Source organism: Leiobunum rupestre, chromosome 2 (assembly GCF_980474605.1).
Source record: "Leiobunum rupestre chromosome 2, qqLeiRupe1.1.hap1, whole genome shotgun sequence".
In the NCBI taxonomy this organism is placed as follows: domain Eukaryota; kingdom Metazoa; phylum Arthropoda; class Arachnida; order Opiliones; family Sclerosomatidae; genus Leiobunum; species Leiobunum rupestre.
Genome location: NC_143385.1, coordinates 17,086,979 through 17,099,715, shown reverse-complemented (window position 1 = coordinate 17,099,715; position 12,737 = coordinate 17,086,979). Strand labels below are relative to the sequence as shown.

The 12,737-nt window shown below is 35.6% G+C and overlaps 1 protein-coding gene across 1 annotated transcript in view; it reads left to right on the top strand.

Moving 5' to 3' along the window:
- The first annotated feature begins 8,510 nt into the window (after positions 1-8,510).
- The window catches only part of Prosap (SH3 and multiple ankyrin repeat domains prosap), a 144,836-nt gene continuing 140,609 nt past the window's right edge, over positions 8,511-12,737 (top strand). The window contains exon 1 of the mRNA XM_090165448.1: positions 8,511-8,944. The gene's annotated coding sequence lies outside the window, so the exon portion shown is untranslated. The remainder of the gene's footprint in view (positions 8,945-12,737) is intronic.

Here is a 12,737-nt window from a genome sequence, read left to right as displayed (position 1 = left end):
CAGAAGGAGTTGTTCAGAGTTATCCCCCAATGCTTCAAGCTGTGATCGAACCCAGATCATCTTGCTGCGAGGCGAAAGTGCTAACCACTCCGCCACCGCACATTTTCATACAATACCGTACTTTATTTGAAACCAAACACCAGAAAAATTTAAACAAAACGTAAATTTTGTAAACGATTCGCTATGACACACTTATAGTATCTAACTAACATATGGTAAGACGCATTATTGAAGAACTCAGAATTTTCGTTATCTTTGATTCGCTTAAAGGGAGTATGCAGTTCCATATCGATGTTGGATCAATCAATTTCGCATTTCTGCCAGCAGGGTGAACAGAAGCTAGTAGTAACGCTTGTTAGAGGAGGATTTTTCGATTATTATCTACTCCCTTTAACATCATAACCTCACTTGGCCGAACGCTGTAACAACGACTTTTTTTGACGTTCGACTCTGGTCCATTGGCTCCCAAATAAAAGTGTCGGACGCGAGCAAAGCTGGTTAGCGAATTGAAAGAGATAGGCGCTTTCTAAAGAACTGCGCAACTTTCTCCTTTCGGGGCTCGCTTCAAAAGAACAGAAAAACGTAAAAGTGTGATAAACGATGGGGCTGTCAACGCCCTGGTACCAGTTTACTCAGCTTCCCGTTAATCGACCTCTTCAAAGTAGCCGACTGGAAATTGACGCCGAAATGTCGGCTTCTCCATTACTTCTCCACGAGGTTAAAAAAGTGTCTTATGCCTAGGCCTATTTTTGACGCGCACGTGACGTGCTGTACACGAGGGACCTCAATGGCACTGTCATCGTATTAGAGACAAAAACACTAGTTCTTGAAATATGAAAAAAGACTGACATTAAGTAGATAGTTCTTATTTTGAAGAACAAACGAAAATTATTGGTAGTAAAAATCTTTCCCTACATTTTTGTTTTACTTAATGTTAGACATTTAAATTCTGATTAATTTGGTACGTCGTATGCCCATTTTAGACAAACAGAACGCGAGTTATTGCCATTAAAAAAATGGCGGCCATTTTCCAAGATGGCAGAAATCACAGTTCGTAATGTATTCTAATTATTCAAATATCAAAGAGCAACATGGAAAAGAAACAGATTGATTAATTTAAGTATTGAATATTTTGAATATTATTTAATTTTATTGATAAATTTTAAAATAAATTTGCGAGGTCGACATCTTTCATCAATTCTGATTAATTTGATACGTCGTACGTCCATTTTAGACAAACAGAACGCGAGTTATTGAATTTAAAAAAATAGCGGCCATTTTCCAAGATGGCAGAAATCACAGCTCTTGATATATTCTATTTATTCAAATATCAAAGAGCAATATGGAAAAGAATCAGATGTATTAATTTCAAAATTGAATATTACTAAATTTTATTGATAATTTTTTATATTTTTTAAAATATATTTGCGAGATCGGCATCTTTCATCGAAGTTACATAGCGCCTATTTTTTATCCAACCGAAAAGACATCTTATAAATATCAGCGAAATAAGCAATACTCGGACTCCGTTATTCGACGGTGCTTTACGCACTCTGATCCAGGATGCGAGTGAGTGTAATCTCTCGAGGAAAAGAATCGAAAGTGAGCATTGTGCGCCGCGTCGTAAGAAAGACGACTCTCGTGATGCGGAAAAGCTAGATCATTTTTGCTCGTAACGCGAATAGTTCGCGAGCGCTAGAGGGCGCCTCTTGACGACGACGCGGAGAAGCGGCCCGAAAGGAATCGATAGCGGACACTGCGTTTGTGCCGGGTCGTGACCTTTCCCCCGCATCCTCCTATCGCTTTTACTTTCCTTTACCGCGTTTCTTATACACGCCACCAGGAGAAGGAATGGCGCTCGTAACGTATACCGGTAGCGTCGCGTTTAACGGAACAAAAGAAATTTTCTTCCGAAGATAAAAACGGATCGTTTTCAGGAAAGCGACATTAAAACGCGAGACTCATCCCGACTCCGTAAGATGTCGCTTTATTGTAACGCGACTGACTGCCTTCCCCCGTTCACTCCCCCCTTCCTTGCCCCCGCAACAGGGATGCTTTTAAAGCTATGTAACGAAATATTCGAGATATTGACCGAGTGCAGAATAAGCGAACGAAGACAATGAGGTTAGTACCCAGTGGTAACGCCAGGGGATATGCAAGATGGTGCTTAGCACTTTCACATCGCAGCAAGAGGAGCCAGGTTCGAACCTATCTTGTCGCACTCTGTGAAAACTCTTTCCACGTTGAGTTTGTACGTTTTCACTCAACTGGTTTAAGGGGTTTTACACCGCGTTTCACGGCTTCTCTTTTTCATAAGAAATTGTTGGGTTTAATGGTAATAGTTAGTGTAGGGAGCTGTTGGCTCGCGTGGCATGAAGGGCTTGCCACCACCGTACTACGCATTGTAAGTCGGCCACCTAATATAAAAGGATTAAAAGTCATTAGATGACGTAGACCAGCGTTTCCAATTTGTTTTTGCTATGTAACTCTAAATTATCTAGTTAATGGCTAGCTTGTTATTATTATTTTATTATTATTATTATTAACTTAAATCTCCGTATATTAAGATGAAAAATCGTCTTCTAACATGATACATGTATACCACTTTTGTTTATTGCAAGATGAGCTGAAGAAATATTAGTTTAGATAATTCACCGTTATTATTAAACTTTAATTTATCTCTAAAGAAACTATATTTTAAATGCGTTTAAACTTTAAAGGGCGTATATTCCAAATTTTAATATCGTCTGCTAACACGAAATGTGAGTTGATAAACCTGAGAAATTAGATGCTAAATCGTCATTAGCTGATCTACCTAAAATTAGCAACTTAATATATTCAAGAAACAAAATAGTCTGCTAACAGGTGCTGATTATTGGTTTTTACGTAACTAGCACCATTAACCTTAACTTTTTAATAAATTGATAACTTTTATTGGTAATTATGGTATCTCAACGTTCTAAAAAAGGACGAAAATGGCTCGATCGTTACAACTTGTGGCCAATTACATAGTCTTACCTAGAGTCAGCGAGTGTTTATCTAGTTCTCTCATATCTCTGTGGATGATCAGTTCGCGATATAACAACCGTTCCCCTTCTTATCAAATTCGCGAATCCCCGTAGGCCATCCACCCTCCACCAAGAACAATTCACCGCACCATTCTTTGGGGAACACCCGCCATCGAGAGAGAGAGATGAGAGTCAATACCCTACACGTCTGCAATAAGCCTCGCACGACGCGTTCTTAGGCCCGTTAGAGCAGACGGCACTCTGCCTGCAGCAGCTAATCGGTAGTAGCAGGGGATAGTGTGGCTTGGCGCACCACTTTCTCCATTTCCCGAATCGTTATTTCCGAGTGCCGGGGCTAATTAGTAGGACGTTGTACTTGCTATTTTTCGTTTCGTAGATGAAATTCGAAACCCTTTTTCCCTCGCGCAAGCACCGGCGGTATCCAACTCGTCCTCATGAATTATTCATTCGATAAACATATCTTCTTGCGCTCTCGAGGTGTCACGGCCTGGTTAGATCCAAAACGTGACATCTCCAAATTTGCCATGTTGAAGATATTGGAATCAGTAGGCGCGCCTAGATTTTAAATTATTTATGGTGAATCTACGAATTTCTCACCACGTTTAACAGAACACTAGATATGAGTGACGCTAGTGACGTTAATAATAAGTAGCACGTGATGTTTTCTCGTTTTAGTTTATACTCCCTGTAAGAAATGTACGCTAATTTGTTCAATTCTCAAAAGCTGACCCTCTTTTAGACCTTTACAGAATTTTCAGAAGGTAAATGACCTTGTTTCGGGCCCCACAATTTAGATTTTCCGGGGTCCCTTAAAATCGTTTTGTGGGACCCCAAGTAGAATTAAATAAATTTGTTTCGAGCCCCACAAATTAACTTAGAGGAAGCTTTTCCGGAGTCCTTTAAAATCGTTTTGTGGGGCCCCAAGTAGAATTAAATGACCTTGTCCGTGGCCCACAAATTAACTTAGAGGAAGCTTTTCCTGGTCCTTTAAAATCGATTTGTGGGCCCTACAGGTAAAATGAAAAGTAAGCAAATCTTGGCACCACCTCCGATTGCAATAACTACTGTCATAAGTGAAACATATGCCCTTTCAAAAGATCGATTCACCGCTTGAAATATATTGAGTGTGTATTTGTAAGCTGAAAATGTGTATTGTAAAACATACTCTGACAGTAACGAATATCATTTTTTTAAACCTCTACGATGACATAACTCCCTACACGTTTTTTATCGAAAGCGTCTACGATGGTTTCTAACCAATCATAAAGACCTATTTTGAAAATGCCTTCGAATCGTGAGAATACTGATATTATGTACTTATGATATAAGTAGAGTCACGATTTTAACAGAACTTTTCGAAGTTTATCAAATGTACTCTGAATAGTCCATTTTATAAAGTAACATGGCCTTCTTGTTTAAATGGGGCTCTTACGTCACAGTCTCTTACTTTTAGAAGTCTACGAGCGCGCGATACAGTCGCTAGAAGTCTAGCGCGCGTGCGAATAATATACTAATAAAGCTGTGACGTAAGAGCAAAATATTATGTTTTTTTACTATTTATTTATTTTATTGAAACAACTATTAGAAATAGATTGAACTTTTTCAGATCGTCGATGATTCGGCGTTTATTCCAATTTACAAATGTTTCATAAATCGACATAAATTATGATTCTGTTCTGTAATATAAGCTGGTTGAATAATTTCGTGTGAAAAACATATCGAAAAATTAATAAATTCGTGTTTTCGTACTTAGTATATTATCGCACTGCTTCATCGTCAAACGGGGAGAATTGCAATTTCATTGAGCTTGCTACTTACAGTTGTCAAGAGTACCGACACCTGAGGGGGGATTTGATACGAACTCGCTTAATATTAACAACCGCCCCACCCCCCGTTACTTTAATTTTGGAAAGGCATGTATTAGCAATTAGTCACGGAATATTCGAAAGTAAATGAGAGTGCTTTGCTTAATTAAATGTACGGCTAATTGCACCACTTTACATTTAAAAAAATTGCGGCAATTTGAGAGCTGTTTCAAAGTGGAGATAGTCTCTCGTAATACTGTTGTACGATAAATTGAAATTCAAAGTCCACTTTTGTACAATAATTTTTTTAAATAATTAATTTTGTACAATTGTAAGTTAACTTTGAATTTCAATTTATCGTATTCTATGTACAAGTGCCGTTTTTAGCTCTGCAGATACTGTTGTACAACTAACGACTGATTTTCTTACAAATTTTCTATGATTTCCACTATTTACTATTGTTTATCATTTCCATTGTTTTCTAAAAAACATTTATGTGATTTTCACTATTTTCATACATTTGTTCTGCGATTTCCACTAATTATTTACATTTCTTCGGTGATTTCCACTATTTTCTTACAATTTGTTCTGTGATTGCCACTATTTTTTAATGTGTTCTGTGATTTCCACTAATTTATTAGATTCCTTCTGAGATTTCCACTATTTTCTTATATTTGATCTGAAATTTACAATAATTTATTACATTTGATCTGCAATATACAATAATTTATTACATTTGATCTGCAATATACAATAATTTATTACATTTGATCTGCAATTTACAATAATCTATTACATTTCTTCTGCGATTTCCATTGTTTTGTAACATATTTTTGTGAAAAACATTTCGGTGAAATTGCGCTGCCAGATCAAAAGAATTTTCATAAACGATAGCAAAGTGTTGCCAGATTTATTTTTATAAATACACTTAAAAGGATGTACAAATTCGTTCTCCAGTGAAAAGCGAGTGGAGACAATTATGTCGTCGCTGGCCGAAGAGCGTTGTGATGGGCCATTATCGCAGCGACGCCCTAGGAAGCATACTTTGGGGGTCCTTTTCTGCCCCAGCGATTCCCCCCCCCCTCCCGGCCATCGCTCCTCTACACGGACCTGGGCCAGAGTATGAATAGAGTATGTGAGATTAGAAATTCGATTAGGAATTTGGCATTTTGAAGATAATTTTCGTGATTACCTACGATTTATATTCCTGGTTACTTAAGAGGCCCAATATACCTCGTATACAGATAAAACATTGAACTTCAGCTACGAAGGACAAGCAAGTAGTGTTGGTTTCAATTATCCTTGAAAACGCGTTTCTGATCCCCATTAGACGCTAGCATAAACTCTATTTATGTCTTATTTAACTTGTTAAAAAGTTGCACGCGCGTCTTGATATTTTAGCGTAAACGGGCTCGAGCAATTTCGCGCGTGCTCCCTGAAATATAAAAAACGCACGAGCCTTTTACGCTAAAATATTAAAGAGCGTGTAGAAGATTTTAACAAGTTGAACAAGACATGCATAATTTATGCTAGCACCTATTTAGAAATGTTCATAATATAGTCCATTCACTACAATTTCCCATTATTTTGCCAAAATAACCGTCAGTTTTGATTATGAAAGCGTTTTAATTTTCAATAAGTCTTGGTATCTTTGGAAAGTTATGTGACAACATTAGCCTGAAAGTTACACACAGCGCCAAGCTCGTTAGCGGCGTACCTGTGAACATTATCAGGTCGATAATATTATTATGTGACACTAACACCCTGAAAAGTACGTCTAGAGGAATCAAATAAAATACGAACCCAAATCCATATTGATTTTTCGAAAGGAAATCCATAATTATCTACTCAATTGTTGGTTTGCCCATGCGCGATCCGGCATTGTCGTTGAGATGCCTGATTTCGTGATTACTTTTGCATTCAGCTCCGCCGAAAATCATAAATAGTAAAGAAGGGACTCTCGAGATGGAGCCACGGGCTAGAGCCGGATGGATAAAGCGAGGCTTACGATTTCCCCAATGTATACGCGAACAAAGAGCGAGTCAATTAGATTCGTTAAGTCTTTTTGTGTGTTCCAGCTTATCTCGTAAGTCAAGGGCAGAAAGTAGACTTTCTTTCCAAGACTAGGCATTAGTGCTGTAAACTTACTTCAGAGTTTGCATTTCCAGATCTATAACAGTCCTCTGATGTAATATTTACAGCAAAATTATCTACGACGCAAAATACACATTTGCTTTTTCTCACTGTTGGCTGGAAAACCGAAAATGACCATTTATGGTTAATTTCCAACAAAATTATATGAATCTGACAGCACTGCTGTCTGTATTTGGCGAACAGCGCGTATTCAAAGTTGGCCGTGATTTGGCCAGCTGATAGTTTCGTTATCTGGCAGCGCTGTTTCTCCACACCGTATATGGCGGACGTTAAAGATTGAGTTCCTAAACTTATGAGCGTTATTTTAAATTATCAACTTTGAAGACAAAAGATGGTCTGTATAAACTATTCGGCCCAAAGAATCGGATAGAGTTTACACCTTGAACCGTTTAGGAGGTATATTAAAGGTGGTTTTAAGTTTTTACTCGGCGTTTTAATGATAAATTTAAGATATCTGTAAAATAATGCCTAAGCCTAACTTTGAAGCACTATAAAATAAGGACGCGAAACCGATAGTTATTTCTCGCCAAATTTTCACTTTGCGCTACTTTTTTTAGAAGAAATATTACGAAATTTATTGGTTTAATTGACAATAAAAATGTTTACAAAAGACTGCTACTTCATGGAACAGTATTTGAAATTGGCCGGAGCTTTCAGACTGCGGTCCTTCCTCAGCTGCACGTTACTAAATTCTGATTGTCGTGCACGTGCAGCTGAGCAATGGATGATAATTTTATCATGTAAACAACGATCCAAACCGAATCGCGAGCCCCAGTTCCAGACTTTCGATGATACGATCCATCTTTTTTTTGTCCAGGCTAGTTCCTTCAACAAGTTGCGTTTTACGTATTTAGAAATATGTTAAATACAGCACGGTAGACAAGATTAATTTCTAAATTTAATTTGGTTTCACGAAACGAATTGAAATTTTATAGCTAAGCCTTGGCCATAAAAATGAACAGTCTTCAAAAACGTTCCGTAATTCGTTTCAGAACAATCTTAACTCGTGTGAATTTGTGAGTAAAAATTGATTTTCCTAAATACAGCAATAGAATCAAATGCCTATTAAACATTAAAATTGGTAATTTATTAACGTTCTTAAACAACGGCTTTTGATTGTAAAACAAGTTAAATGTCTGTTTATTATAGCATAGTCTGTAAACCGTTTATTTGGTTAAACCTGTTTGTATACTTCAACCAATTCAAATAATCACCGAACGTTTCAAACAATAATAAATTACTTTTAGTTTGTAAAGTCATTACTCTAAAGGTATCTTTCAACCGCGTTATTAATTTAGCGTTGTTCGTTGGCTGCTAATAACAAACCAAAACAATAAACAGTACCCAGTGCTGTGCTATCCGAAAGGTCAAGAAACGCGTTTTCGCATTTTCTCCGTTAGTTCCCGAAACGCGGGCTAGATGGCGCTAGTGAAGAAAGAGGAAAAATATCCGTCTCGAAACGGAGAACGTTTTTGGGATGTGGGAAGCCAGCGGAGAAAATCAAAGCGTTCCCCGCGACGCCCGTAATCACTCGTCAGCGCACTGCGTGGAACCGTTATATTTTCGAATAGGTTGTTAAACGTCGCTTTCCCGTCTCAGTTACTTCGCGAAGGACTTCATTTTGTGGATATTTTCAAAACGGTTTTAATTCGTGAAGTGTCATTAGCAAAAAGTGCCGCACGATTTGGATTAAAGGTTCTTTAAGTGCATCATTGATTTACGGAGAAGCGATCATCGTAGTAGTGCATCGAAGCCGGCTTATGGCGCGGCCTAGCGCGGCTGCTCGTACGGCGTCTTCGCGGCGGCCATCGACTTTCGCCTGCTAAGCCTTAGTTGCTCAAATCAACCGTCGACGCGAAACAGCCGATTTCAAAACCGTCGTTTTATTAAAAAAACAATAACCGGAAGTTATTGCAGCTGCAATATTTTACCAACTCGTTTCTGCACGTTTTAAAGGTAAGCCTTTTATTTGTCTTCGAAATATTATATTTTGACATTTGCTCGGAAGAGGGTTTCGAAGCCGAACTCGCAGGCGCCATTGTGTGTTTTCTTTATTCATTGCTTTATTCGTTTTCGCGTGCGTTTTGCTCTGGTTGCTAAGTTATTAAATTACTGAAATTGGCCATATTTTTGTATTATCGTAGGTGTATTTATCAATACTTTTACAATTTTGTTATGGCCTTAGCAATGATGGTCAAAATGCATTGCGATTTAACCTACTTATTGATTGGTTAGATTAACAAATTTACCGCGCCTATATCAAGTATTGGAGTGTATTGCATTGCAAAGCCTTGTAGCAGATTTATTTCAGCCTGTTTTCTTTCAAAAATCGATTAATATGGGGAGTCTGGGGGACTCATCCCAATATTGACATCCAAGATATTGTTGTTCCAAGTATTGAATAAATTGGGAGTGTATGGTTTAATTAGTTAGTTAGGCTTAACGTATTGCAAATCATAAATGAGATTGGTTCTTGGAGCAACCCCAATCCGTCAACCAATCAAATTAACAATGATCTCATTAATCTGTCAATTCATTTCACGTATCTAAAATTCTGAATATTGTTTCGTGTAGTTTTAAGGTAATAAGTGTCAACAAAAGTTACGTAATATCTAGAAGTGTCCACGTCTCCCTATTTTTTATGCCGTTTATAACCTGTATTTTTTGATTTTTTTAATTTAAATCTGATTTATTTAAAAAATTAATTAACGAATATTTTACATTTATCAGTTGGATAATCTTGAATTTAATGAAATCTTAATTAAATTTAATTACTATTTAATATGTAAGTTTGCTCAGTTTTCTATTTTAATTTTTATTGATGTATTTTTTTACCATTTTTATTTCTCCATTGAAATTCATTGTGTGATTTAAATCAATGATTTATTTAAAAAAATATCTCGATTTAAATCAAATTGATGTATTTAATTAATTATTTAGGAGTGTCAATTTTGAAATTATTCTTGTTTTATTTTGGCAAGAAAGTTAATAAGGTCTTAACTAACCCACGTATAATATTATCGTATGTGCTTGCATGTTATGTAACCTTGTAATCCCTTGTAGTCACCTTCAGTCCACTGAATTTTGAACTACATATTGGTAAATAGGGTAGTAGAGAGGTTAAGGCCTGGCTCGTTCGAAAACCACTTGAAATAGTTTTTGAGCAGTATTGTGTTAGAAATCAATTCCATTTAAATCAAATGAGTTTTTAAAATAAAATTTAAATATATAAAATAAAACAATACATTTATGAAAACGCTCAGATCAAACTAAATTATGATTAGTAATTAAATTTAATTCGTTTAAATTTAAGCTTAAGTTACCGTTGCAAGCAAATCATTTTTATAACTATTTAACCTGATAATAAGGAATAATTAAATTAATAAAATATAATTTAAAATTTATTTGAATTTCTGTGTAGCAGGCGTTATCCTTACTTTTAAACGTTGTTTGATACTTTTTGAAATATCTTTCAGAATTTAATTATTTTTGTTGAAGTCAATTTCAGTTACTTTTGTTATATTTATATTCAAGTACCAAGTAAAGCTCGTGACTTAGAAACCTCTTTGAAATAATTCCTGACCTAGATTGTCCGGCCTTTCGGTTGAACAATGCTAAAATTCCTTAATCAAGCAGTTTCGTTATTGCTATAATTATAACAATTTAATTATTATTGTTCCGAAAAAACTATTTTACATATTTAAAGCGCGTTGAAAATATTCTGGCGTCCTTGGCGTTCCGTTGTCCATTTAGGATAAGTAGCCTTTATTTGTACCCGTGTTTGTAGCGATGACCTTGAAGATTCCAATCTCGACAAAGCATGCATTAAAAGACAATGAAATATAACCTCGAAATGTCCAAGTTATTTTTTCAATTTAATTTTAATCGGATAGCTATTGGTCTTGACCTCGGTTGCATTGTCTGGTACTGTCGCGTGACCTTGAAATGATAATGACTTGGTAGTTACATCAGATTTGGTCGTCTTTCCCGCAAACAAATTATTCTGTAGTCAGGGAATTATTAAAATTTGCGAAGTTTAATTTTGTATTTTAAGCTTCAAAACCAAAAATTTCACGATAAATATTTTCGAGGTTAAGCTTCATTGAAGTTTAAATAATGTCCGAACGTCGGGTCTTTAACCTCCCTATTGAAATTCACTAAACGGTCTAGATGTAAACTAGATATATTAAACATGTAGAGATAACTTGTATCATAAGTGTATAATATAGTACATAAGGGTGACACTTCCTATTCTTCACATGCAAAAGTTTTACTGTTAGCTATTCGCAAGACAGACTGCTTTACGGGCTTCGTCGCTGTTTTGCGTCCGCTTGCTAACGCGTCACATGTAGCCTTTGACAGCGCCTCGCTAGGGGGAGATTTTCTTCTGGTGATGACGTCACTCCGTTCAGGGTGACCATTCTTCCTTTATTTTATAATTTTTCCTATATTTCAATGCTTTCCTTTATTTTCCTATAATTTAACGTTTTTCCTATATTTTCCTATAATTTAACGTTTTTCCTATATTTTCCTATAATTTAACCATTTTTCCTATATTTTCCTATAATTCGATATTATTTTGTATTTCGTGCGGTTTTTACGAATTTCCCGCGTGCCTAGTTCGCTTTTTGTAATACAGATGGCGCTTAATGTACTTAATGCCTTTGATAAAATGTAAACTGCTTCTCTAAAGAACTGCACTGAACGGAATTAAGAATATCGTAGTCTGCTTAATTAGAGTTTCTTTTATATTAACACAAATTTAAATTTTATTTATGCAAATTTTCCTATATGTTACTATATTATCAAAGATAATACTCCTATATGCGAGGGGTCGGACACTCGCCATTATTTTGTACGGGATTTCGGGATTTCGTAGAGATTTTGGCGATTTTATCATGACTTTTTGAAGTGATTTTGGGATTTAAATGTTAATTTACCATAAAGAGAGTTAAAAGATTTTGCGATTTTAGACAAAGTGTACGGGATTTTGGTAAATGTCCGACCCCTCGCCTATATGTTCCTGTTTTTTTTAAAGAAAATACTCCTATATTCTCCTATAAATCGCCTGTTGAATTTCCTATATTCCTATAAATTTTTTGGGGTTTTTCAGTGGTCACCCTGTCCGTTACTAACTCTTAGTAAAATATTCCCCAAAGTTACAAATTTATAAAATAATAGTATAGATTTATGCTTGTACTCTATTGAATATATCAATAGTTTTTTTTATGAAGTAACTTGGCCTTCTAGTTTAAATGTGGCTATTACGTCACAGTCTCTTACTTTGACAAGGCTACGAGCACGCTACAGGCGCCATAGGAATAAAGGTTTTACTAGCGCGCGTGCGAATAATATACCAATAAAGCCGTGTTGTGACGTAAGAGCCACATATTAAATACTTTCCTTTTTATTCATTATATTTGATGTTATGGAAACTTGTATTTGTTCGTCAAGCGAATATTTATTTAAAATATAAAACCACGCGATTTTCATTAGATGAACGATACTTTTAAACAAATATTAAAAATACGGAATAATTTAAAGTGTAGAAATTTTTTAAAAACAAATATTAAAAATACAGAATAATTTACAGTGTAGAAATTTTTTAAAAACAAATATAAATAATACAGAATAATTTACATTGTAGAAATTTTTTAAAAACAAATAAAAATAATACAGAATAATTTACATTGTAGAAATTTTTTAAAAACCAATAAAAAGATTATGAGATAGGTGCAGGTGCAAAGAA